Source organism: Nipponia nippon, unplaced genomic scaffold (assembly GCF_047370975.1).
Source record: "Nipponia nippon isolate SJK-2023a ecotype South Korea unplaced genomic scaffold, ASM4737097v1 scaffold_4, whole genome shotgun sequence".
In the NCBI taxonomy this organism is placed as follows: Eukaryota; Metazoa; Chordata; class Aves; order Pelecaniformes; family Threskiornithidae; genus Nipponia; species Nipponia nippon.
Window position 1 is genome coordinate 104,152,625 of NW_028262358.1, and position 27,859 is coordinate 104,180,483.

At 39.7% G+C, this 27,859-nt stretch overlaps 1 protein-coding gene across 16 annotated transcripts in view; it reads right to left on the bottom strand.

The window, feature by feature from the left end:
• DLGAP2 (DLG associated protein 2) overlaps positions 1–27,859 on the bottom strand; it is a 480,050-nt gene that overhangs the window by 314,409 nt on the left and 137,782 nt on the right. For 2 of the 16 annotated variants that reach the window (XM_087775275.1, XM_087775273.1), the window contains exon 1: positions 27,518–27,681. The exons of 12 other annotated variants lie outside the window; for them this stretch is intronic. The gene's annotated coding sequence lies outside the window, so the exon portion shown is untranslated. Of the gene's footprint in view, positions 1–4,233; positions 4,290–27,517; positions 27,682–27,859 lie in introns of those variants that run through there. 2 more of the 16 variants (XM_087775277.1, XM_087775280.1) reach the window with 2 other exon arrangements.

Sequence of the window (27,859 nt, forward strand, 5' to 3'; positions counted from 1 at the left end):
GCTCATAGTGACACATGATAGAAGAGTTGTTTGTTACTCCAGTTTGCTATTGGCTAGATTCACTCTGTTTGCACGTTTGAATAAATCCTTAAATAAGCAGTATAAGAAGCAGCGTTTCTTCCTGAAGCGTTGCCATGCATAGCTTTGTTAATGCCAGCCTCAATTTCTTCATGGCACTCTATGTCTTACATCTGTTGCGAAGTGAAGCTGATGCAACACACCTGGTAAATGATATATAATACCAACACATCAACTTGTATGAGCTGCTGCTAGTTTCCAAGTAAATGGTTCATTTTTACATACGGAGTTTTCAGCAACCTGGATCGTGCTTCTACTTCTATTCTGTTGCATTAGCAATGAGCAAAGGCATCTGACTTTAAGAAAATGCCCAAAACAGGTAATTTTCTATATTTTTATATAGAACCTCTTTTAAACATTTATTTTTCTCTTCTAGTCCCATACTAAACTGTATCAACTTAAAAGGGATCCCTTACTGTTCAAAATGCCCACAGAAGGGAGAGAACAAGAACACGTGCCAGGTACTGGGAAGAATATCATTATGACTAAACCCTTGGTTGGATAATTTTGTCTGGTGATGGAGCTGGATTAAATAGCCATATTAATTATTTATTTAAGACTCTGTTTAAAATATAGGTCATGGTTTCCAAATGTCTTGAAGAAAATGCTTTCCATTAATCTATACAGAACAAAATAAAGACCTCTAGAGTCATCAGCCATCTAGCCTGTCCTTAAGCATAATTTCTGCCTTGCTGTATTGGGTTTGCATGGCAAGGTTTTGGTAGTGGGGGGGGCTACAGGGGTGGCTTCTGTGAGAAGCTGCTAGAAGCTTCCCCTGTGTCCGATAGAGCCAATGCCAGCCGGCTCCAAGATGGACCCGCTGCTGGCCAAGGCCGAGCTCATCAGCAACAGTGGTAGTGACTCTGGGATAACATATTTAAGAAGGGAGAAAAAAAATCCAACCTGCGCAACTACAGCCAGAGAGGGGGGTGAGAATATGTGAGAGGAACACCTCTGCAGACACCAAGGTCAGTGAAGAAGGAGGGGGAGGAGGTGCTCCAGGCACTGGAGCAGAGATTCCCCTGCAGCCCCTGGTGAAGACCATGGTGAGGCAGGCTGTCCCCCTGCAGCCCATGGAGGTTAACGGTGGAGCAGATATCCACCTGCAGCCTGTGGAGGACTCCACGCTGGAGACGATGAATGCCTAAAGGAGGCTGTGACCCCGTGGAGAGCCAGCACTGGAGGAGGCTCCTGGCAGGACCTGTGGACCCATGAAGAGAGGAGCCTACACTGGAGCAGGTTTGCTGGCAGGACTTGTGACCCCATGGAGGACCCACACTGGAGCAGTCTGTTCCTGAAGGACTGCACCCTGTGGAAGGGACCCACGCTGGAGCATTTTGTGAAGAACTGCAGCCTGTGGGAAGGACTCACATTGGAGAAGTTCATGGAGGACTGTCCCTGTGGGAGGGACCCCATGCTGGAGCCGGGGAAGAGTGTGAGGAGTCCTCCCACTGGGGAGGAAGGACTGGCAGAGACGACATGTGATGAACTGACCACAACCCCCATTCCCTGTCCCCCTGTGCCGCTCAGGGGGGAGGAGGTAGAGAAATCAGGAGTGAAGTTAAGCCCGGGAAGAAGGGAGGGGTGGGGGGAAGGTGTTTTTAAGATTTATTTTTTATTTCTTGTTATCCTACTCTGATTTGATGGGTAATAAATTAAAAATTAAAATAAATTTAAAAAGTTAAATTAAAAAAAAAATAATATTTTTCCCCAAGTCAAGTCTGTTTTGCCCATGAGGGTAATTGGTGAGTGATCTCTCCCTGTCCTTATCTCGACCCACAAGCCTTTCATTATATTTTCTCTCCCCTGTCCAGCTGAGGAGGGGAGTGATAAAGTGGCTTTGGTGGGCACCTGGTGTGCAGTGAGGGTCAAACCACCCCACTTGCCTTTTATTTCTGTTGAGTCACCTCGAGGCTTAAAATTGCACAGGTGTCTTGGGATGCCAAATTCCCATTCACCTTCATAGATGTCCAAGGCCTTTTGGATGTCTGAAGAAATTCTGACATCAGAGTGTCTGACTAATGTAGTGGCACCCCCGCCGCCCTCGGGGGTCCGCAACTGCAGCTGCTGCCTGCCTGCCTGCCTGCAGGGCTCTGTTCTCACTCCCCTCGCTCTTCGGCTGCCAGCCAGCTCTCCCTGCCTACTCCTCACAGCTCTTGTTGCTCAGCCATCGCCATCTTCTAGCTCTCCTCAGACCTACAATCGCATCCGCTAAACAATTGCAGTTACATCTCTCCCAAGTTTTCTCTCCTACAAAAGATAAAAGATTGCGCTTCTTAGTATCTCACTTCATACACAATTCAGAACATTTCTGAAAGTGGTGTCGAGCTCTGTTCTCTAGCAGGCAGGCCCGGTCCTGATGCTATGGAGTCTGGTAAGAGTTTCTGGTTTATTTCACTGGCTTTCGTGTCAGTTAGAGCAGAATTAGGCCATTTGATACTAAATTCTCAGGATGTGCCTGAATAAAAATAGTACAAATACTGTGGAATTCAAGCTCTTCATCCATAATATATTCATCTTGAAGTGCACAGCTGCTATGCATATATTTATGTAACTGCTATCTGTAGAAATATTTAAGCATTCAGTTCAACTCTGGAAAAAATATTTAGAAAAGTTAAGGAAGGCTAAATGGTGAGAGCAAGCAAGGGGAGATAGTCATTAGACATACGTGTCTTCAGAAGGCAGCAAACCGCTAACATTTTCATCTGAATCACTGAAGAAATAGAGCATAGCTAGAAAATGTACAGAGAGGGACAAGGATGACCAGACATATGGAATAGAGGTGAATCTAAGCAGACCATAACTTTTCAGCCTATAATTAGACAGCTTAAGGTGGCAGTGATAAGCATCTCTATGAGATATACTATTCACTTTTCACAGTAAAAATACTTGAGGCAATACGTAAAATCCTCAAACAGAAGGCTTAAAACAAAGACAATGTGATTAATTTATAGAACCCATTTCCATAACATGTTTTTGAAATCAATAATGTAAACAGGTTAAAAAACAAGATTGGATAAATTCATGAACAACTGAGACATCAGAAGCTTTTAAACACAGTATGACCTCCAGCCTGAGAGGACCCGACACAGCAGAAACTGGACAAGGATCAGAGAGGAAGGCGGCAGCACTCCCCACAAACCCCCTCGCCTGTATTGTTGTTCTTCACCAACTACTGAGAGCTCTGGTCTCTCCCACCATGGCAGCTGTCACACACTTGCTCTACCTTGTACCCAACCTTCAAAGACAAAAATGCTGCAAATAACCTGGTCTATATATGCAGCAAGTACTGAGGGCTGCAGGAACATCTCTGCCTCCCCACTCTGCCCAGCTGATGTAGCTATGCAGAACCTCCTTATGCCTGCCTCTACTATTTCCAGATTTCTTTTCCCTTCCTTTCTAAACTCATCTGTGACAAAGTTTTTAGTATCACATGGTGTTACAACAAAAGCACAGTCATATTAATCAGCAATATTTTTATTCCCTTGCATCTCTGGCAGGCTCCTGGCAGTATAGCAACAAATATCCTAGTAATAAATGAGCTTTTAAGTGCACCAGACTTTACTATTCAGCTGCTGGCATGTGGTCTCTGATCAAAACTTAACTTACACAACCCCTGTATAGGCAGCACACCAAGTAGCAATAACAGCAACAACACTAATAAACAATGTAAGACACTGCTCTGACCTCAAGTTAAGAACACAGGTCAACTACTTTCCTAACTATACCAAAATCTATTACTTCAGAGGCTCTTTTCCTAAGCTACACCAATACACTACTGAATTACAGTGAGGTAAGTAAGTAGGAGCACGATGCCCATTAAATCTCCATAAACAATTAACTTTCGCAGCTGAGCTCTACAACAAACGACCCTGCCTGCTGCCAGGGGATGTTGCTTCACTTCATGTAGGTCATTGGTGAGGTAATAGACAGTTTTAACCAGCAACAGCAGAAAAGTAGCAAAATCTCAGCACAACACATCCTTTGATAGGTCTTAATAAAAATATAGATCAAGTTTATAGCAGAAGAAATTGAAAAAAAAAGCAATTACCTCACTTTAATGTATTTTAAATGTTTTTAAAGTATACAGAATTTTACTGCTAAAAATACCCCCAAAAAACATACATTCAATGTAAAAAAATGCCTTAAACTTACCTCTTAGTTTACACTGATTTAATATATTTTTTCTTCTACTTTTCAACTTTCCTTGCATCTTGGGAATATAGTGGTTTTCTCCACCCGCTTCCTTCCTCTCACCTCCTCCCCCTCCAATCTGGCCTCCTTTCCTTCCTTGGAGGTTTTTAAGCTTTAATTTGAGAGTGTAAAGCTGAAAAATATTTGATACAATTTTTTTTTTTAATTAGAGAATTGAGCTCCTTACCATGGTTGAAGCATTTCTGGGAACAGCACCAAAAAGCTGGAAGCTACTGCACTGAGTAGCCACAGCATCTCTTAAAATCATCATTCATTTATTTTTCCCAGACAACTAGTGTTTCAGCATTTTACTTACAGACATGACTGCAGTTTAGGAGACTAAGGCTAGAAATGAGTCCGAGTCTCTTTGTTCAGTTTTGGAACGTGAAAACTAGATTCCCAAATTCCAGCGTGGGCCCATCTCCAGCTGGAACAGGAACAAGACTCACCAAGTGGGATTTGACAATGTATGAGCTGATGCTCAAGTTAGTCACATTTTCAATGAGCTCAGAAGGGTATTGATGATTGTATGTTCTAACTGGAGGAGGTAGTTGTCAGTCTGCATGCAGTGTGCACGTCACCACACCGGGGAAGGGGAAATATTTTAGAGCTTGTGTGGGATTGGGCTTGCTGAATGGAGCACTTGGGAAGTCTCCTCTCCTATAATTTGGATATTGTTGGAGAAGAAAAAAAAAAAAAGAATAGGTTAGATCTAACAATTTAGTGACTCTGCAACGCGCATTCACGCTGAGGGGTGTTGAAGAGACTCGGCATTTCCGTATGCTAGTGAGCGGCAGCCTACAGCTTATTTTAGGCTTCCATTAATTGTCACTAGGTTTTGCTTTACAGCCTCTATGTATTTATTTTTTAATTCTTGATGTAATATGGTAAGAAGTTGCTTTCACCTAATAAAGAACATTTTCCTGATATGATATCAAATTTGTGGTAATGCTAAATAAGTCATATTTTCTCTAAATGCTTACAGATATTTCAGGCATGCGGATTATAGTGGTCTTCCTCTCCATTCCTTGTTTGCTTGGTCATTACATTTCAGTCTTTCCTCTTAAATCAGTCTAGTTATCCATTGACTTTTACTTGCTGTTGCTTGAACAACAGCTAATTGCTCGTACAATCCACCTATTTGTGTAAAACTCAGCAATTACTTCTCTGCTCTTTTACACAATCTATCTACACATTCTTCCAAAGACAGTATTGCTCTTTTACGTATTACACTGATCACAAACTGGACCCTTCTCAACTAGAAAAAAATCGGTTTAGTGTAATTTAGTGTGTATATTTCTGTATACTTAACATGTATTAGCCATATAAAATCAGTTCTGAAGTAATTTTTCCCAGATGCATTAGCTTCTCTTTTTTCTCAATCTGAATATGATACATTGATAACTCCTCTTGCTCATGTTTCTAATCTCTAAGTATCTTCTATTTTCTGTTTCCTGCTGTTTACATCATCTGCTGACTTCATTAACATGCTGTTCACTTGCTTTCTTTAATACTGTTAATGAAACTGTTAAATAAGGCTGAAACAGAGACCAATCATTATAGAAGTACATCGGACAACCGGAATGTGTCATCAGTGAGGTTTTCTGCAGCAAGGCCTAAAAGCTCATTTGTCAAAATCACTCCTTTTAATTGGTTTCAATAAGTAACTATTTGTAGAATTAACTGGTGTTTAATTGTGGTATTACCAGAAAGCTGTTTGGGAAACCTTGGCATAGAAATGCTGACTGCTTATGTATGTGTTCTTGTTTAAACCAAACCTACAGGAAAGTTTGGCTTTGCTTCAGAATGGGTTTTAAACTATTTACTTCAGTTCTCCTTTCTATTTACCTCTTCATACTCACTATTTCATATCATAGTTTACCCTTACAGATTTGAGATATTTGAATTATCTCCATGCAATTCATAAAACAATTAAGTTGCTTAAAAGCTGTGCAGAAGGGTACATGAAAACAAACAAATAATATTAAATAGAAGATAATACTATTTATTTAAATAGACACACATAGTGTGAATATATATGAATGTACAACAGACACAAACAGTTCCAAATACATTTCCAGCATAACTAAGGGAAGCATGAGAGATGTCTCTCTGTTAAACATCAAAAACAGATAAACACAGAGAAGGAAAAGATCTATTTTACCTAATAGTTACTGGTGACCTGCAAACAGACTAACTGAGAATAAATTAGGCTAGAAATGAGAAGGTATATAAAAACCCTCAGGAACGTGAGGCTTCAGACAAGTCTTCCAGTACATGTAGCCAAGGCAACGAAACGAATGTCTTTAATACAAAGCTGGCTTGGTTCACGCAAGAAGTTGTCGAGTGGTTGCTTGAAAAGGCAGTGTACCCAGCCCTGATCTCAGACATGCCCGTCGCTATCTTCCTTCCAGCTCTACAAGCACAACAGTGAATATCAACAAATCTTAAACCCTAACTTTGTCTTTGAAATTACTGATTGTTCTCAAGCACATTTTCTTCATACTGAAAGTCTGAAATTAATACTGCTCAGTTTGATGCACCTAAATTGCCTCATGAAATCTAAAAATAAGAAAACAAAATTATTATTCTTCATTACTAAGTAGACACTAGCAGCTAAAATTTTAAGTGCCAAAATTCTATCCTCTATAACATCAATTCTCACTAAATACACAAGGGGGAAAGCTTTGCAAGCAAGGGCACTCCTGAAAACAACGGACTTTGCTGAAAAGCTCACTCCTCCTGACATAGAGCAGCTATGTTGGGGTCTGCTGCCTTCCCAGTCATATCAACACAGACCTGGGAAGAAAGGAAATAATCTAGACCACAAGAACACACCCTTACTATTTGTCCTCCTTTCAGTGCCAAAAAGCATGGAGATCGCTTATGGGTTAGAAAAGATGGAAAATATTTGAATCTAGGTCCCTGGATATATTTGGGATCTGTGGAGTGTCAGAGCTGATAGCAAAGGACAACTGGGCATTTTTATACTCATAACATTTTGGGTATATAGGTCATTTCATTCTGAGGTTTTCATCTCAGAAAACACTTCCAGACATGCAAAAAAGTCAGCAGATCCCTTTTTATACATTAAAAACTAGTCTCAGCTAAAAAGAGTATCAAAAGATTTGCTCATGGATATGTATGAGATTTCATGGAATGAAGTGTTATTGGTCCTCCTTGGCGCATTCTCCTCTAAGTTTTTAACTCTTGGCAGTGGAAGAACAGCTTTGGTGAAAGGACCTATTTAACCTTTCTCGTGTGTTATTTACATAGACTACTCAAAGAAAACTAACAGGGCTGTTACTCTAGGTATGATGTCTTTCTATGGCTGAATAGTTCTTGGCCTCCTGAAAGCACACGATTCATTGTTTTCATCAGCCTATGATCATAATGATACAAAGAAAAATCACAGTAATTATAGAGCAGTCTTCATAAGAGCTATATTTAATAAGCTATGTTCATCTCTGTTCCAACTCCACTAGCTTCTGTCAAGAGCAAGGATATATTTAACCATTATGTGCTAGCTTGCATAGCTACAATTATTATCCTTGAGAAAGCAGTAATGCTCTGGTCCATTTAGAGGTTAAATCTTGCTTTCTGTCTGTTAACAAAAATACCGAATGGTGAAAATAAATTGAGAGTGCAATAAATGTTCATAGAGTTCAAACAAAGCATTCTTTCTGAAATCTCATATAAAAAAGGCTTAATTGTATTTTTTGCTTTTCAGTTTGACAACAAAACGGGTAACAAAAGGCAAACATAAACATATATCTGTATGTATGCATGTATAAGCATACATACAAACATATTCGCTAGAAATACTAGTCAGCAGTGTATCACCAAAACTCTTTGTTTTTCATTGGATTACTAGTCGCTATAGCATTTAAGAACTACAATTCAACTTCAGAAGTCCATAAGAAGTTGAAAAAAAAATGGAAGACAAAAATATACTCTTTGTCTAGAGGAGACCTCAATCAACATATGAGACAGCAGGAGGAGACAGACAGCTGCACAGCACAAAGAAAAAATGAGAAAAATTTGCTCAGCATACATCTCAGCACATGAGTACATAAACTGAGCATTAGATTTAATCTGTTGCCACCACCAGGTGGTTTACGTAAACACTTACCAGTTATGAGGCCTCTGCAAATGCTATTTTGAATTGTTACTGGAAATTTATTTCAATATAATATGAGCTAATAACAAAAAAGCTCAGGGCACCAGCATAGCCTGGTGCTATTTTACCTGTTGAATTTAACGGGAGAAAAATAATTCAGACTACCTCGCAGGAAGAAAAGGCTTGTTATTGACTTCAAAGGGCTCACTAACAGTAGCATACAACTTCCACTCTGGTGTCATTTCAGTCTCACTGATTGTTGATAATTAAAAATACTGTCTACCTCATAGTACATTTTTAATAAAAAAAAAAAAAAAAGTAATTTACATACTTTCTTTGTTATGCTCTTTGCAAACACATTGTGTTCTGCTGCACAAGTGTTTACTTCCCACTGTCCTGAAGAGGAAGCCTTGCACACTCAGGGGAGGAAGAATACGGCTTGGAAAATTAGATCTACTGAACTGTCATGCCATAATTCACCATTCAGGGTGGGAGGGATAAGGGGGGAAATTTTACACAAAAGTTAAGAGGGGGGGCAGACAATGGGGCCAAACAATAACTTGGATAATATTAAAATAAAATTCAAAGATCCCAACAATTTGCTTTAAGGCCATGCCAGAACTCCCCATGTCCTTCCTATTATTAAAAAGCATGAAGTATCATAAAATCCTCCCATCTCATCTACTGCATACAAGATATCCATCTTACCACCCTGCCACCCAATACAGCTCAGAATTATGGTCTTAGAAGCCTCAAGATAAAATGTGCTGTTCTCTAAAATAGAACTTTGAAAGCATACATTGTGTTTGTAGGCTGGCTCACAGTCACAGGGATCATATGTGTCTGTGCATGTATATGTGAGTGTACAAGACAAGAGTACCAAACCTATTGATTAATTTCTAATTAAAAGAGGAGAGCAAAGCACTGGGAGAATTCTGAAGCAACCTTGTATTGTGATATGCAGAAGAATGCAAGCTGCAGTTCATTGGTGTCTCCATAGAAACAAGACATATTGGAGGGTGTAAGACATTGTCAGAGGACTAAAAAATTTCAGCTTCAGCAGAAAACAGAAAAGCACCTGAGGGATTTTTTTAACCAGGAAAACAAAATTAATTATTCATTTCCCATATAGGAAGCATCCGTTTTTTAGATGAGTTACTTAACATAAATCAGGATTAACTTACGGACTGGCTAATCCTATGATTTTCTAATACATAAAATCTATAGAAAACGCATGGTTACACGTCTAAGTATAACGCCAAAGAGGAATATAAGTAGGCTTTCAATGAATAATTGAAAGCTCCATTCAATGGGCTGTTAATTCCTGCTACCATTTTCACACTTGCTTTAGACAGAAGGCTTAGGCATTCATATGAATATTGGCCCATATGCAGAACCCTGTCTTGGCCTGTGCAGAAGGCGTCCCCAGGAAAATTAAAGGCAGTGGGGAGACATTGCTTCAATAAGACACCACGCTCTAAACCTCCTCAGCATTCCTCCTACTTCAAATGAACAGAGACACAGCGTGCAGCTGCAGTGACTATTTTTACGAAGTTGAACCCCCACACAGGATGGATTAAAAAAGGCTCATCGCCTTATGCCAGACCTGAAGCTACAGGCAGAGGGTTTTTTCATATGTGACCAAGAGACCTGTGCCAGCTGGTAGCTTCACAAGCTGGGTTGCTGTTCCCTGATTTTCTGCCCAGACCTGGCTACTGCAGTCTGCCAGCTGAACTGACCTCAGCACCCTTAGCTCCTCTCCTAAAGATATTCCTTATCCGTGGAGCTCCCCAGTGCTGGAGATAACTCTTGTCTCCTTTTCTACTGAAAGAAAAATTCTGGGGAAATTATCGCTTAGCAGTTTCCCCATGAAGTTGTTTCTGCTCTATTTCCACAAAAGAGCAGAAAGACTGTCACGCTGCTTCCACCACCTGGGGTACAGACAAGGTATATACATTCCTGCTTCTGCTATGCAAGTGAACTAAAGCTGACTACTGCCGTTAACTTTTCGCTGGAGGTCACTGCAGTTTTAGGAGCCTCTCTGAGGGCTGCATTAAGAGAGTGCATGCCAGGCACCAAAAGAGAAAAGGTCCTTCAGAATAGCCAGGCCTTTTCTTGGTGGCATTGTGTGCCACGATGCCGTGGCAATGTCTAACCCTTCCACAGCAACTAGCTGCTTTAAGGCTGCTTAGTCAGGAAGATGAGGATTAAGGAAATGGATGAAAACTATGAGACTTCTCAGGTGCAAACAAGAATTAAGGGCTCTAAAAAAGATGTATCAGTCAGTGGGAAGGAAAGAAAAGGCTTAAAGTGAAAAGAGTTATTTTGGGGCTTTTTGATGTGCATGTCACATAACCAAGTTCTGTACAGAGCACCCATGCTGGTAAAAATCATAGAATCTTAGGATCATAGAATGCTTTGGGATGGAAGGGACCTTTAAAAGTCATCTGGTCCAACCCCCCTGCAATTGGCAGGGACATCTTCAACTAGATCAGGTTGCTCAGAGCCCCATCCAGCCTGGCCTTGAATGTTTCCAAGGATGGGGCATCTACAGCCTCTCTGGGCAACCTCCAGTGTTTCACCACTCCCATCGTGAAAAATGTTTTCCTTGTGTTTCCTTAGTCTGAATCTACCCTCCTTTAGTTTAAAACCATTACCCCTTGTCCTGTTGCAGCAGGCCTTGCTAAAAAGACTATCCCCATCTTTCTTGTAGGCCTCCTTTAAGTATTGAAAGGCTGCAATAAGGTCACCCCGCAGCCTTAAAAATATTCAGAGGACATTCTGGAGACTAACTATTATGCATCTTTTTTATCAGTTCTGATCTTCATAATAAATATCCAGCTATTAGAGCTCTGCCAGAGGATGCAGACTGATTCTCTAGCTCTCTACAGACTTTCATGAGTATACATCTAAGAACAGAGACAATCCTTTAATTAATAAAGCATGGCATCTTCCAGTCAATTGCCAAAATTGATACAAAACACAAAAATGGGAGTAAGAGTGATTATGGCTCATTTGTGTCCAGCTGTGCTTTTTCGCATTTGTAAAAAGATGGGAATTCAGAGAAGTGTGAATGGATAGACACTCATTTACACTACGGGTTCTCCAATCTGTGCACCACAGCTGAAAACAGTGAACTTGCTTACAGTCACTTATCTTTCACAGACAGGATCACAAATACATTGCTGCCTGCATAGAGTCTCCAGAAAAAGTTAAAATTGATGGGTATGCATGCAAAAGGAAAATATTTTAAAAGAGATGCAGAAGATGATGGCAATAGTTAACATTGCTAGTTTTTTCTAAGGAGGATAAGTAATAAAAAAACCTGACATTTGTTTTTGCTCTTATGAAGAGTAATGCAATGGCCCTGTTAATTGACTTTTGGGCTTCAGATAATCACTGATATCATCCTATACCTTTGCTTATATGTGCCGCTCTTGCCCACATGATCAGTCTTATTGATGTTAAGGCTATTTCTCATGCAAGTAAAATTTACTCAAGGAATAAGAGATACCAACAAAAGCATGTTTTTCTGAAGGATATAATTGTAGCCTGTTCCTTTAGGGAATCTCTTAAGCTCTTCTTTGTTATATCTAAAGGAAAAGACAAAAGAGCTGTGTGATCTCAAATATTCTAGCTTCACATCCTTCACTGTGATCACAACTTTATGCTTCCTGATTCCTTATAGACACTGATGTAAAATGAGGAAAGGCTACAATAATTTGAAACCTCTTTTCCCCTTTCCTGTACCCCTTACCCATTTCCCAAACAAGGCAAAGAGAAAGGGAAACGATTAACATTTTTCACTAGTTGTGCTACTCATTAATAAAAGTCAGACTGAAGGGACACTAAGAAATAACACTCAGAAAGGAAGAGTCCACCACAACACCTGATACACAGTTGCTGTTGTGTACACCATGACCATATATTACTGCAATTCCAGATTAAATTAGATGGAATGGTGTCGACATATCTCAGGAGAAAATTAGCTGTAGCTTACCCAATAAAGTCTTTATTACCCGTGGCGCATGCTTGACACTTATTTTTACTAAGTATTATACTTTATAGGAGGCTATCCAAACACTCTGACTAAATGCTTTATTCTATCACTGTTTATAGGTGCGTTCTTTGATATTAGATCTATTGCATCAAAAGCACATATCTGCATCGTGTAGTGATGGAACTTCAGCATGATTTTGACATTAGTAATACACATGGAATTCCCAGTAATGACTTAATATGTCATGCTTACATACATGTATGAAGATGACTTGCACACTGGACAAACCAGAAAAGACCCTTCCTTACACTCTCACTAGCTAAGCTAAAGGGCAAATCTATCCCCAGACCTAAATCGTTCAGGTCTACGTAGCAAACACCAGTGATCCTAACAAGTTGCTTGGTCCCAGGGTTATGTTAGACGTCTGGCAGAGGGATCACAGCTGAATTTTCCTAATCTCCATTCTAGGAACAGTGAGATCAAAGATCTCTGTCAGATCTTCTGTCCCTTCAGACGCACACAGACCCAGACTTTCCAGAGATTTCAATTACCTGGGTAGCCCAGGTTGCTGATTCAGCACAGGATATATGAAGTTTTAGCACAATTACTGGAGAAAACACATTGGCCATGCTGGCTGTCTGAGAGTTTTGTCACACACGGTTATCAGATGTGGGGAAAAAATCGTGAATAACTTTTATGAAAGACTGAAGACTACTGCAGTGAGTCCATCATTCAGGTCAGTGGTTATGGCTGTAGTGTGAGACTGGTGAATAATGGGTTCAATTTCATGCTTTGCCAAAGGCTTCTTAAGGGACATGAGGGAAGTTACAGAGCCTATGTTTAATTCTTAAAATAAGGATAATGATCTTTCCTCACTTCAGAGGCATGCTCAGATGAAGACTGAGGCAGGTTGCTGCAGTGTGCAACAGGTTCACATTAGTTTGTTCCTACATATACATATGTACATAGATTCTCAGCAATGGACCAACGTCAAGGACCTCACACAGTGAGTTAAGATAAACATCCCAAGTTCACATGCTTTCCTGAAATTTGCAGGCTTCACATCTTACTTAGAAGGAGAGATGATTTTGTAAATATAAACATCTTTACAATATACTTCTTAAATCCATCCAGGACAACATAGTGCAATATTCTTCCTTTAGTTATTTTATTATTTTAGTTATTTTACCACTTTGGCATATAACATATTGATTGTGAGCGTAATTAAGTGAGTTTTGGGGGGTTTTTTGCATTTTGTATATTTAATGCAAGCTGCTTTGAACAACTTTACTACTTTCCTTAATTAAAATAAAATAAAGCAGAAAAGGGACACATTAATTTTCCTGCCAGAGTTGCATTTAGCCCTAAGCACTTTGAGCAAGGCACAGTGATGCACAATATGTTGCATAGTAATTCTGCTTGAGTAAAGCTCCTGATATTAAAGAATAACCATGCATTCAAGAGACAGTCAGCCTCAGATGCAGACAGATTGACACAGCGTGGTGCAACATTTTTGTCCAGAATCTGGAAATGCCTGCTTGTGAAACTTTGGCAAGAGTAAGTCTGCACCATGTGCATCTCCTTGTAAGTTTAATTGTCTGTATACAAGCTATTAGTCTACCTTCAGGAGTTACTTTTCTTAACATTTTCCTCCCCCCTTTTGCAGCATTCTGCCTAAATTAATATGATTAAGTCAAATAAATGAAAGGCAATCCATGGTAATTTAAGGCTTTTGACCAAGCCTGAAGCCAGAGCTGATTAATAAGATAAATAAATAAATAAACAGATAAATGAGTGTTTGGCTCTAGATCAGCACTGCTATTCCACAGGCCAAATTGCTTAAGGCAGAGGTTACTTTAGTGTGAACCACAGCTCTTCAAAGCTAACGTGTTGATCTCTTGCCATCATCGCACCATAGTGCAGACCTCCTTCTCTTGCATTCCTCATTATTATCTCTACACTGTAGTAAATAATACAGCTATACTTGATGAAAAGGGATATAAAAAAAACATCTAATAAAAAGTTGCACTAAGAAACAGTGGTCAATCCCATTGAAATTGCATGACAGATCTGCAGCAAAATCAGAGATTTCTTAGAAGAATTTGTATGCTGATAACCTAGTTAGTAGCAATAATCAAAAGAAAGCTATATAGATAAATCAAGACACCCACAAAGAAAAGGCATTAACTGAAAATAGGCACAATACATTTCATGTCTCCACCTTGCATTTCAGTGCCACAGCACGATGCATCACCATGAATAGCATGGTGATGGCTTCTTTAGAAGGCATATCTATCTCTCTGCTAAAGAGGATGAGCACACTGTATCGTGTCCTGTGTAAGTCTATTCAGATAGTTTAACTGCATTACAAACTGTACAGTTTGTACAAACTATACGTATCACTTGCATGTGTTGTCTACACTACTGTCATCAGGACAGTCCCAAGATAGCGCAATCACACTTTTTTCTTGGTGTCTAACTTTCTTTTGGAATTATACAGTTTTCTTGGATATCTGCTTTGGGCTTGGTTTCATAGAAATCGTAGTTTAAATAGGCACAATGTTTGTTCTTATGTATCTGTAGGCTACACAAGGCTACATGTAGGATTCTGTGGACTTACACGGTTGTCACTGACAGCAGAAATCTGAAAAACATCCAACTGCATAGTTCTGCCATTGCTGTGGGACCTCTTTGAAGACGTGAACCCTTTTGTTCTCTATATGTGCGCTTCTGCAGTACGGGAAGGAACTCAGCATTGCTATCAAGCAGAGAAACTCACATCGGAGGACATGGTCAAACCTCCACTTGCGAAGGAGGAGATGTGCTGCCTGGCGCTCCCTTCAAGAAAAGCTCTTGGAGGACAAGATGCTGTGCAGTGCCCTGAAAGCAATCGGACTAGCTGCCTGCCAGTGAGGCATTTCTCCTCAATCTGGAAGATGTTCCCTGTGAGCAATTGGGGCTGGTCTCCTCTCTAGCATTAAGGAAAGACCCTCATCCTCTCTTTGGGGGGGGGCTGAGGTGAGGACACAGAGCCACACAGGCTGCTCTGACGCCCATTTGCTCTCATTTCTACTGTGTTGGATGCCGTACAATCTCTCGTGGTCTGGACCATATCAAAGATGGACAAAAAAAAGGCATGAATCTTATTGCTTCTACAAATATATTTTTCCTCATATTGAAATGTCTTGGAAATAGTTGATCGACACTGGAAAACTTGGGGATTTTTGTCTAAAAAGACTACAGGAGAATAATACTTAAAAGAGCATTTTTATGAACTGAAACACTATGAAATTTATGAAAATATAGCTATTTTGGAATACTTCACTTCACTAAAAACTGGGCTTCTCCACCTGGAAATTTTCTGTGACACTTTTAAAAATCAGTGCAACAAAATCTCCAAAGACATCAGAATAAAATAGATTAGGTTTTAAACAGAAGAAACTCAAGACAACTTTGAAATTTCAGATCAGGGTTTCATTTTTCATCCAGGTCTGCCCTACACTCTTTCCCTCTCATGAGGAAAAGGCAGGATGTAACTCCAGAAAAAGCTTACATCATTACTGAATTTTCTATTTGCTTTGCCTACACATCATTACCTACACACCATCCATATTACCTAAAGCTCTTTAAATTGCCGCTTCATACTGTGATAACCAGATATATTACAAACTTTTTATTTTAAACATTTTTAAACAGAAAAGCACTGTACCGGGTGCAGGTGCCCAGCTGCTGGCAGCGGGGGCTGCAGAGCGGCCTCTGTGAGGAGAGGCCCGGGCTGCCCCGAGCCGGACACAGCCGGTTCCAGCCGGCTCCAGCCGACCCACGGCAGGGCATGGCTGAGCCCCGCAGCCACAGTGGGGGCGCCTCGGGGGAAGCTTATTTAAGAAAGGGCAAAAAACACTGCACAAAAGTGAGGAGTGAGGGGAAAAAAAAGTGAGAGAAAGAGCCCTGCGAGCACCAAGGTGAGAGAAGAACGAGAAGGAGCGGTGCTGCAGGCACCGGAACAGAGATTCCCCTGCAGCCCGTGGAGAAGACCATGGTGGAGCAGATAGCCACACCACAGCCTCTGAAGACCCCATGCAGAAGCAAGTTTATCCTGAAGGACTGCAGGCCGTGGAAGGACCCACACAGGCAGGGGCAACGTGTGAGGAGGAAGGAGTGGCAGAGAGGAGATGTCACGGGCTGACCGCAACCCCCATTCCCCATCCCTCTGCACCGCCTGGGGTGGGGGAGGCAGAGGAGTCAGGTATGGAGGAGTGAAGTTGAGCCTGGAAAGAAGGAGGACGCCAGGGGGAAGGTGTTGTTTTCATTTATCTTTGTTTCTCACTATCCAAACCTATTTTTAATTGGCAGTAAATTAAATTAATTTTACCTAAGTTGAGTCTGTTTTGCCTGTGCTGGCAACCGGTAAGTGACGTCCCTGTCTGTATCTTCTCCCACAAGCTTCTTCATCTTATTTTCTACCCCGTCCTGCTGAGGAAGGGGAGTGAGAGAGCGGCTGGGTGGGGGTCTGGCAGCTTGCCAAGGCCAACCCACCACAAGCACTGAAATTAGAAATATACATTGTTCTAGAAATCAAGTAAAGCATCACATCGGATATTTTGTTAATTAAATAAAAACAACTGCTTTAAGTCATCAATACAAAAATACATCACAATTGTAGAGGTTTGTAATTATAGTTAAGAATTACAGAAGAGGTTAACAGATGAATGTTTATCTGCCTTTTGTAAAAACAATATTTCATGAAATTGTTAAATAGCTCGGTAGAAAATACACTGCTCCTTGTTATTTCTGCAGACTGAAAACAGTGAAAGCCTTCCCCTCCCTGCTCGAGGTTATCTAGCAAGCTTTTGATAGCAGCGTAGGGAAATGGATTCCAACACTCTGCCTAGGCAACTAATTTTGGTATTGGAAGAGGCACGTTTAACCCCTGTAGTACATCAGTGGTAAGTGAAAGAAGAACACCACGAGGAGAGTAGTTGGGGAATGGGCCATTTTGTGCGAAAAGACAACCTAGTCCAAGCTAGCACATAGGGAAATCAAAGCAACTCTCCAGACTAAGCCTTAGTTACAGCGATATAAACTTGGAATAATTTAAACTAATGCCTTAGCGATTCAAAAGGTAATCATTTGCTTCATATAAATGCTAAATCACTAACCCTTCCACCAAACCAGATCTCAGGTTTTACAGGAAGATGATATATAAACACGTTCTTATTAATCTACATGAATCAATGTCGTCTTCCTGAAAATAAGGATCTTTCAGCTCTCAATTCAGATTTATGCTTACTTCTTGGGCAAAGAGCTTACTTTTTTTCCCTCCCTCAACAGCATATGCTACTCATATCTTATTACCACAATACATCTGTCCAATGTCTTTTATTCTTGCAATATACTAAGATCTTTTCTTCATTTAATGTTGCCATTACCAGTGTAACACCACTTTTTGTTTTATTCTTGTTTTAATAGAGAGAAAAGAAAGCTATAAAAAAGTCTCCAGAAAAAGTCTCCAGCTGATGCAAGATTGTTATAATTCTGATTTGCCCAGGTCCCTTTTGATGCATAAATATGTGAGGAAAACCAAGTGAGTTTTAAAGCATGTATTTTAAAACTTTCCATGAGCATTCTCAGTAATATTATGTCTAACCTGGTTTGAATGCATGAAGAACAGCTAACAGATTCTCCTGGCTTCTTAGTTTACCCTCTAATCCCATGAATATGATTTTTAAGAGATGCTTTTCACAAAGTAAGGACCGAGACTGTAGCTTTAGGCAGCAATGTGTTGAGCAGAAAGAACCACGTTTATGTCTTCTAGATGGACATCAGGGTACTGTTACATCAGATTTTGCCTGCTAGTAAATACCCCAATGATTTTACTGAGAGGATGTATAACCTTTTGCTAAAAAGCAAATGAAAATCACACAAACATCATTTTGAAACCAACCTATAGAATACTAAGTCAGATGTCTGAATCTATTGATTTTGTAGGTTTAGGGAAGGTTTGGTAGATGCCTACTTCCCTTTACTTGGGTACATCTTTATTTTATTCCTCTCATATTCTATACAACTTCTCTGTAAGAGTGTCCTTCATTTGAAGAGAACAGCTGCTAGCACGGTAATCACAGTGTCCCCTTCTGTGTCGGAAACAGTAGCTAGGAATCCTATTCTCATTTGTTATTTTTCTGTTCATGACACATCACAGCTGCCTGAATAAGACGACTTAAATTCAAGCATGAAAACATTAATTTAAAATGTTTTGTTTGGAGGAATCTCTATCATCCAATATCCAATACTGTTTTGAGCTGTTCACAGATTTCAATGTCTCTGAAAAAATTTCAAGCACATCAGCTTTGTCTGAATTCCCTTGGAGCAGGGGCGCAGGTGCCATACCCATGTGACCAGGAGGTATGCAGTCCCCCAGCCTGCAATTCCATGGAAATCTCATCTTTTCATAACCAACTGACTACCCCAAATTGGATTCTTAATGGCACACTACCTGGAAATTCAAGTGCAGCCTCTTTTATTTTCAAAAAGTAACCCATTTGAAGACAGACAGTTAAACTTACTTGTTATGACCACTTAACATAAATGAAAATTCTAGAAAGCAAAAAATATATTCTTTCACCCTTGGGGGACAGGGGAAAAATGTTCATATTGTATTCAGAAAACTGGCAGTGCTAAAGAAAAAAATTATAATGGTTGATCTCTCGATATCTAACTGCTAATAGAATTTGGAACAGAAATCAGTAACAAAGAAATTGTGCTATTACATTAACATTATAGCAATACTCTTTTGAAATACAATTTTAAATATCTGAGTTGATTTCCAGGTCTCTGTGCTACTTGTGGATATGATTTCTCCTCTTTCATTCTCATGCACAATGCAGTACGGCACATGTGGCGCCTTTCAGGCTAGGTGGTTTTCTCAGTGCTTCAAAACTAAAATACAAGTGTAGAATTGTTAAAGAGTTGCACTTCCAAGTACTTCTTTACAATAGTCTTAAACCAAATCTCACCAGTGGCAGTATCTTCCATACATTATCAATTTCAAAACCTTACTTTTTGGAAGCTAATGAAAATCTGCATTCTTTATTAGGTCTTTAAATCTGCCCTTGCTTGACTACTGCTATAATTTTAGGTTTTAAATCTAAAGAAATTGAAAAGATGGTTGAAGAAGAGATTTGAAAGTCAGCACGTTAATAGCCAGGTTCCCTAGGTGCCTTCACTGATTTTTGCATGCAGAGTCTGCTTCACTGGACTTCTTCAGAGTCCTAGCAATTGACAGACGAGAATCAATGGAAATGTCTGCCCTTCTGTGAGGATAATTTCCCCTTCCTCAGCATAGACAGAAACATTTATGGACACCATCAGATGTAATTTCTATCAATTTATGTCGGTAGTGCTTCCCAAATATATCAAGTGGGCAACTCCTGCACTTTTATCTCAAAGAAGACAGCCTCCTGCTACCTGGTAAAGTAGTATCATCCCTACTTTACAGAGAAATGATTTGCAAAGAAACTGTGTGACTTGTTAACAATGAAAAATGTTTTCAGCACAGTCACATCTCCACCCTCCACCACAGTGCCTGAAAAACTCATCCTGCTCTTTTTTCATCAGGAATAATGTATATATCCCAGAGTTTTTTTCCCAAATATCCAAGTAGTAATTTATCATTCTATTATCTGCTGTACATGGCATAAGCATTTAAGTGAAATAAAAATACCTGAATCTGAGGGATTAATCTGGTAAGAAGCCAGTACGACTGTTTGACTACTTTTCTGAAAAATCACGTATTGGTCCCACAGGGGCCTGGCTTGCGAAGATCAGAATAAACAGTGTCACTGCATGAAACAGTGAAGACTGAAGTATTTATGAACTGGTTAAATTGCAGCCCTCTGTGAGATTTTGGAGGAGACTGTTAATTATTCATGTATAAATTAAGAGTGGAAATTTTAAATTTACTTATCAACAGTCTTACTCACTTCAGAATCCCATCTCTATACAATGATTATTTGTCCAAAATCCACCTTTTATTGATTTGGCTATTTAAAATGTAAATGGTTACTGAAAGGGCTTATCTGAGAATTGCGTACCCACATTTAAAAGAGCTAGGACCAGACTTCAAGTCCATCGCTAGAGCTCTGGTGTCAGGCTTGGACACACTTTGCTGATTGCACTGTGCGTGCGGCCACAGAGCGGGACGATGAGCTGAGTGAGGGAAGGCACCAGGCAGTTTTTAGCATCCTCCCTGGCTGTTGTGGCCTGTGCTATCTGCCAGTATCTGGGAGGAGGCACACACTGCTCTTTCCACCTCTCTAACTGGAAGTGTGTGTGTGCATATATATGAACAAGTGCCTGCCTCTGCTCATACGTAACAGCATTCCTGTATGAGACCAGGTACAGGAGACATGAGATCCTAGGAGAACAAGAGAAATCAGAAGTGAATCTCAAGATTACTTTATAATAAATATATATCTGTTCTTGCTTACTGAAGCACAGACGTATCCATAAACCCCAATGCTCAGATCAGGCACTGAGGGGTTTAATACAAAGCAGTTAGTGTCTAGACAGCTTTGTCCTATCTGGGAATCATGAGAATGATAAGATGCAGGCACTTGCCGCACAACAGCCACGAGGGATCCATCAAAGTAGTACTACAGCTAGCTTCAAGGCAGACCAAACACAAAAGGCTGAGACGACGTGCACAGTCCTGGGAAAGGGAGTTTCTCATGTTAGAAAGCATTTCCCTTTTCCCACAGGGCCTTACCCCAGAGCCCACTAAAACCAAGGGGAAGCTCATGCTCATTTTCATCTAGAGCCCACCCAAACTGTTATTACTACTGCCTTCTTTATAAGGCAACGTTGCATTGTAAGACGCAATGCTAATATTGACATGAGTATAGTAAGAACCATGCAAATTGTCTTACATGAAGCTCCATGAAGGTCTGAACTGCATCAAAATCTATAGGATTTTAGACCATGGCCATGGAACCGCCTTCCCATGGAGCCCATGCAGGAAACCTGAAGAACACCCAGAAGACTGCACAATGCTCTACGTGCTATTGCTGAAAAGTGTCCTATGCCATCCAACTTCTCTATCACATATTACATCCAAAAAATTTACATCTAAGAAGGTTTGCTGGTATTGTTAGCTCACCATCCTAAATTTGGATTTTATCTGTTTCATCACCCTGCTGAAGCCATTTTGACAGCTGCAGTGTGAACACTAAGGACAGGGGTTCCTCTTTGCTTCCTGCTATAAAAGCAGAGTCTTACTCAGACAGCACTTAGTTCCATGAAGTTCTCATCCCTCATTTGCTTTATAGGTGCTGCTAGAATGGAAATTATACTGATAACCAAGCCCCCCTGTTCTGCAGTAATATTGAAGAGAAACACTGTGTCAAAATTGGTTGCAAAAACCTTGCAGATCCTTCTCCCCTCACAAGAGGTTATTAATTTGTTAATAATTCAATCTATTTTAGGAATCTAACATTTAGATCAGGTAAACTTATCAAGCTTGTTAATATTTCTTTGGCGGTAGATCAGATTTAAGAGGGTTTTACTGGAAGTTAGTCTTTCTGCTAGTTCCAGATCTTTTCCTATATTAACCTCAAAAACCCCAAGTCATGCTAATCAACAAGTTATCCGGTGTCCTTTAAAACGGAACTGTGAAACACTACATTCAAGGAAAATGCAACTATGCACTCGCACAAAAGAAGAAAAGAATTAAAAAAAGGCCTGTTTAGCTTGTCTCTGCATGTTTTTGAAAAAGCCAGTCTCGTCAAAGCTGTGGTTTGGAGTGTGTCCACAGAAAGAGCCAAATCAGCACAACCGGCCGCACTTCGGGCAGGGAGTGGGAAGGAACAAGTGTCTGTGGGCAGGATGTGAACCTCTTCAGATAGATCTGCTAAAGGAATAATGAAATGGTGCCACAACTTCAGTTAAAATATGGGAGAGATAAATGCTTAGAAGGCAGTTCAGAGCAATAGTGCAAATTAATTGTCTAATTGTAAGGTATAATTTAAGCTTTTACTAAGTCTATCAAGATGTATACAGACTACATATTTATGAGAAAAATACCATTGACTTCATATAATCAATAAAATCGAGAGTCCCTGTGAGATTCAGCTACTTAGCCTGCCAATCTTTATGACATTACAGTATTGTTCCTCTTGGTTTAAGATGTTTTCTACTTTCAGCTGCTGCTAAGCCTGAACAAATGGGAAGAAGCCAAATGATTGCACTGACGAAACAGTGAGGCTGAATAGATACAAAATGCTGTCAAACACACCGACTGAACAGAAAAAATATGCCTTTAATTTCTTTTAGTTCTTGCCTATTACTTCTTTCAGCAGTTGGGCAGGGGAAAGGAAAATAAATCAGATGCGAGAATGATTGTCGCAATGACAATACCCCACTTAAAGAGCTATGGATAAAACTCACAGGACTAAAATGCATGAAGAAAACTGGGATTAAAAAATCACCTCTGGAGAAACGTATAGAATAGCCCCTGAATTCGGCGTCCTCTCCTAGCCATGCAGCTGATATGAACGGCGAGGGATGTTGAGGCTTGGGAGTTTTTAACCCAGGCCTCATCTCTAAAAGGAGAGAGCCAGATCAAAGAAGGGCTTTCTAAGAACAAGCACTTCCCATGAAAAGCCTTATTCCCTCAAAAACAAGATCACCTGAACTGAGCCCACTCCTCAAAGCAATGTCGAGCTCACTGCCCCCTCCAACAAAATTTCTATAGGAGACAAACTACCTCTGTTCGGGTTCCCTTGTCATCACGTAGAGGAGAAGCCACAGTGAGGGAGTTACCGTGGCTGCGTGCTGAATTCACACTGATCACAAACACCTGTTTTCCTTTTTGATCCTCTGCATTCAAAGCGCAGGACTCCACCGGGGTCCTGGCAGCAGGTGCGCAGTGCTACAGACAGGCACGCTGCTCCCCGGCCGCGCAGCCGGAGGAGCGCTGTACGCTGGCTCCCCTAAGCCACACGCTCACCAGCTATGCCATCCCCTGCGCTGTGTTACAGGAATATTTATCTCGACGTGCCTGGCCTGCCCTTACCCCTCCTCTCTCCGCGGGTAAAGCACACGAGGTCTGGAAGAGCTCTTCCTCTTTGTGAACTGCTGCGAGGTTTCTGCCCGCAGGAACAGTACCTGGATCTGACAAGTGAAAAAGCAGCCTGATATTTTCTGGCCTGTGTTATTAAATGGTGGGTTGCCCTTATCATGATCCCAGTTAAGCCAGCAAGTGTTTTGCCATCAGCTTCAGCAGAAGCGTGTTCAAGCCCTAGATACCAAGGATTTGATGATGGCAGGTCATCTGGAAAACGAACTGAAATTTATAAAGGATGATGTTGCTCTTGCATCAAAAGACAGATAGCGTGGTAAGAACTGGGAGGACAGACAACACATGACTCTTTTCACAACACATTACTATAACAGATCAGCTAAAACTTGAACCTGGTAACAAAGAATGTCTTTCTCAGAAATTGCATGGAAATTCATGATCCTTAAGTGATTTTCTGCTTTGGATCTCTTTCTCACTTTCTTTTGACAAGCAATGGTCACCTTTAAACCTTTGACTTTGATACTGCAAATAATTATTGCTACCACAAACGCTGCAGTAACATTTATTAATTGCACGCTGTTTCTCTTAAGATGTTAATGGTGACTATGATGCAGTTTCACTTTCCTTCAGTAAAAGAAATCTATGAACTACTATGCGGTTTTCTCTATATATCACTGAATGCTCTACTGTGCGGGTTGTCTGACAGTAACAGACTCGTTACCCTATTTGTACCCTGGTAATGTACTGCTAAGAGGAATTAATAGTTTGCTAAGCAGAACTACTTTGCTGCTTTCTGTATGCTTTGCTGGCATTCACACTGTTCTGTATGATTTTCAGGCTTTAATATCAATTTTGCAAGTGCATCTGTCAAAGACAATTAAATTATATGAGAGATATAATTCGTATTGGACCAATCCATGCAAATATTTCATTGTTGCAGGTATGAATATTTTATATCACACAATGAGAAACTAAAAGCAATTCAATTTGATTTAGCCATGGGGTCTCCAGTCAAGGATGTGTGGTTTCGTACATACTCCAGCCCTTTGCACTGACCTTGGGCAGAATTTTTGAAGTATATATAAAAAGAAGAAATGTATTGCCTGTGGTATTCAAAGAAAATGAAGCTGGCACTCACAGACCCTGTGCTATACTAAACTCTTATCAGTGAACAGAACTTCCTTTTGAAATGAGTGTAAAAAGCCAGCTATTTTCCTTACTACTCTAGAATAATTTATTAGGATTTTATTTTTGATAGCAACTAGGAAACATGGAAATGCGGATCCCATATTCTTTCCTTCGTGTGCAAACTTCACTCCCTTTATATTCACATCAGAGACACCTATCTGGTCTCATTTATACTACACTCGTGAAACTTGAATGTGCAGAAGTCCAGTTATTTGTGATTTTCCCTGATGTACTCCAGCTCAAATTCAAGCCCTTCTCCTCAAAAATAGAACCAAATTATTATCTACATAGTCTTATTTCAATGACGAAGCTAAGAGTATAAAATTAAGTATCTAAGAACAAAAATTCCAAGCATATAGATCAAAAAGTTTTCAGAAAAATATGGCTGAGATTTCTAACATATTGGCAATAATAGAATGCAACAAATAATAAGGAAAATTTATGCAGCATAACTAATATGACATAATCTATGTTACAGAGTTGTATGACTCCTGGTTATATAATTTAAAAACTTATTAGATAAAGCAAGAGTGGAACATTGTACGCTCTGTGCTGTGGTCATTCCTCCTTCTCTATATTTGTTAAATTCATTTAAGAACTGTATACACTGTTTTAAACATAATGGATGGAATGTTTTTATTTATATGCCCTTCAGCATGCCTATTACTCCAATTATGTTGATCATCTTTCCTACTAATTTTAAATTATTTTATTATTTTTGAAAAGCTGCTGCCAGATCTGCTTTCATTTAGTGGGAGATTATAAGAGAGAAGCAAAACTGGTAGAAAATTGTTAATGCAATTTTTTTTGAAGATAAAATTTCAAAATAGTAGGTGGACTACAAAAAGCAGTGACTACACAATCATTTCTTTATGTTTATTCTCTAAAAGATGCATCCTGCAAACCACTTGATATTTGAAATTTGATCAGCTAAGCTACGTAACAGTTGTATGCCTGAATTACAGAGCATGTAATTTAGCTTCTATGTTCAGTATATACCTCTTTCTTTCAGCTTTTGCTTAACATGCATAAATGAAATCTGTGGAAATGTCTTCATTTTTCCAGACCACTTTAAGAGGCATTTACAGTGAAATAACTTCCATGAAACATATTAAGCAGATCTAATTATGCAATTATTAGAACAAAATAGCCTTTTATTCTGTGGATTTTTTGCAAAAGCAAAGGATAATGTCAGGCAGAGTGCTGCTGTTTAATATGCTCATGTGCTGAAGTACTTTCACCTGCCTTCTAGCATTTTAAAATAGTATGTTTCTTTCGAAAAAGGATGCCAGTAGTCACCAACTTAGCTAGACACACAGATTTTAAATACCTAGTAAATATCGTTTAACTATTCTCACATTTCAGATGATACATTTTAAAATGTACTGCACTGTGCACTACACGATCATGTTGATCACTTGTTGCTAAATAAAAAGGATGTAGCCTGTCTCAAATGACAGGGAAACATGACAGATATGGATCCGTGAACTAATTATGAGCAAATGCAAGAGCTGATATTAATGCATGCCTGTAAAATAATCACATTGGTACTACAGAAATCAAACCTTCAAACTTCTCCACAGAAGTGAAAAAGCAACAGTAATTACAACTTGTGAATTGATGACAGCCAGCCTGTATCTTTGTTCTTATTTCATACAGACCTCACTTTTTTTCCTTTTTGGCTTTGTTCCTGCATAAACTTTAAAAGAACGAGCTATTTCACTTGAACATCGGAAACCTATACTGCCAAATACAAGTTTATTGATTTTTTTGATAGGCATATCCAAAACTAGAAGGGCTAATACTCATGGGGAAAAAAAAAAAAAAACAAAACAAAAACCCCCCCAAAAAACCCAACAGCTCTACTGTTGAAAAGTTTAAGACATGGGAGGGAAAAAATACATACAGAGAATACTTCCCATATCCAAACATTTCAAGCCATCTGAACACTGTTCACTTACTGCGAAGTTGCCGATTCTAAAACCAGGACTGAATGAATCCTACTAAAGGAGACCCAGTAACCCAGTGATCTCCCAGACCTCTGCTTAAAGGTAGGTTTCTCTAAAAAATTCTTATATCAAATCTTAACCCTTACTGTACAATTCACGTTACCTATCTGAAAGAGTGCATACTATGTGTGTTATCACAGCACTTTTTTAAAGCTCTTTAAACAATATTTCTGTTGGATAGCATTTTTGTTAGCAATGTTTCTATAATGTAAAGGCTCCTATCACTGTGCAGCAAATATGTGGGGTTTTTTGCTCTTATCTCATGGAGTGCACTTGATAAGGGGTACTACTGAATCTTCTTCTGCACGCTGCATTACAAAGAAAACTGTCTTTTTGTAAGGCATTTTCTCCCCACTGCTCTCACATAAAATAAAGGCTCTTGTAACTGGATGTATCTGACTGTATTAATACTCAAATGAAAACAGAGACCCTTCTACTTTATCTGAAGTATAAATCCCCCAAAAGATTCTTGCCTTTCCAATTGTGTTTGTTGCAATAAAGGTTAATATTGAACTGAACTTATCGTATTCTAGCATCACATGTTCCAAACCTGTGTGTGTGATCTATTTTCTTTTTTATTGTTGAAATTAAAGAATAGGACAAAATGCTGGCAATATTATTAAAAATAACAGAGCAAAAGCATTTTACTTAAAGACAGTTCAAACCTATTGCTTTCATGAGGAGGAAGAAAAACATGGTGCAAAGTACTGGGGGGAGGGAAGGGAAGAGCATCTGTTGAAAATTAACTACTTCAACCTTAATTAACACATAATTTTCTACCTGATGAGATGGTGTTGTAGAAAGTATAAATTGAAGGCACGAGAGTAAGAAATGAGTCATCTTTGACTTACCGTATCAAAGACTATTGCTGTATTGCAGTCAGCATCCAAACACAGAGCATGAAGCTTCTCACAAATCAGAAAAAATATACGATCAATGAACAAATCAAATTCATTGTAAAAATAAAGGCCAGAGATTAGAGTATGTATCCAAGGGTCTGGTTAGTCACAGCTTTGACTAGCCTGCTACAGAGCTCTGCAAAACAAGTATACTGCAGCAGTGTGGCAAGCATAGGATTGCAATGCATGTCCCATATATTCAAGCATAATAGAAAACATGGTCTGGAGCTTATTCCATGTGGAAGTGGGGTTTGTTTTATGCAGGCAGAAAAAAGAGGGTTTTTTTTCCCACAT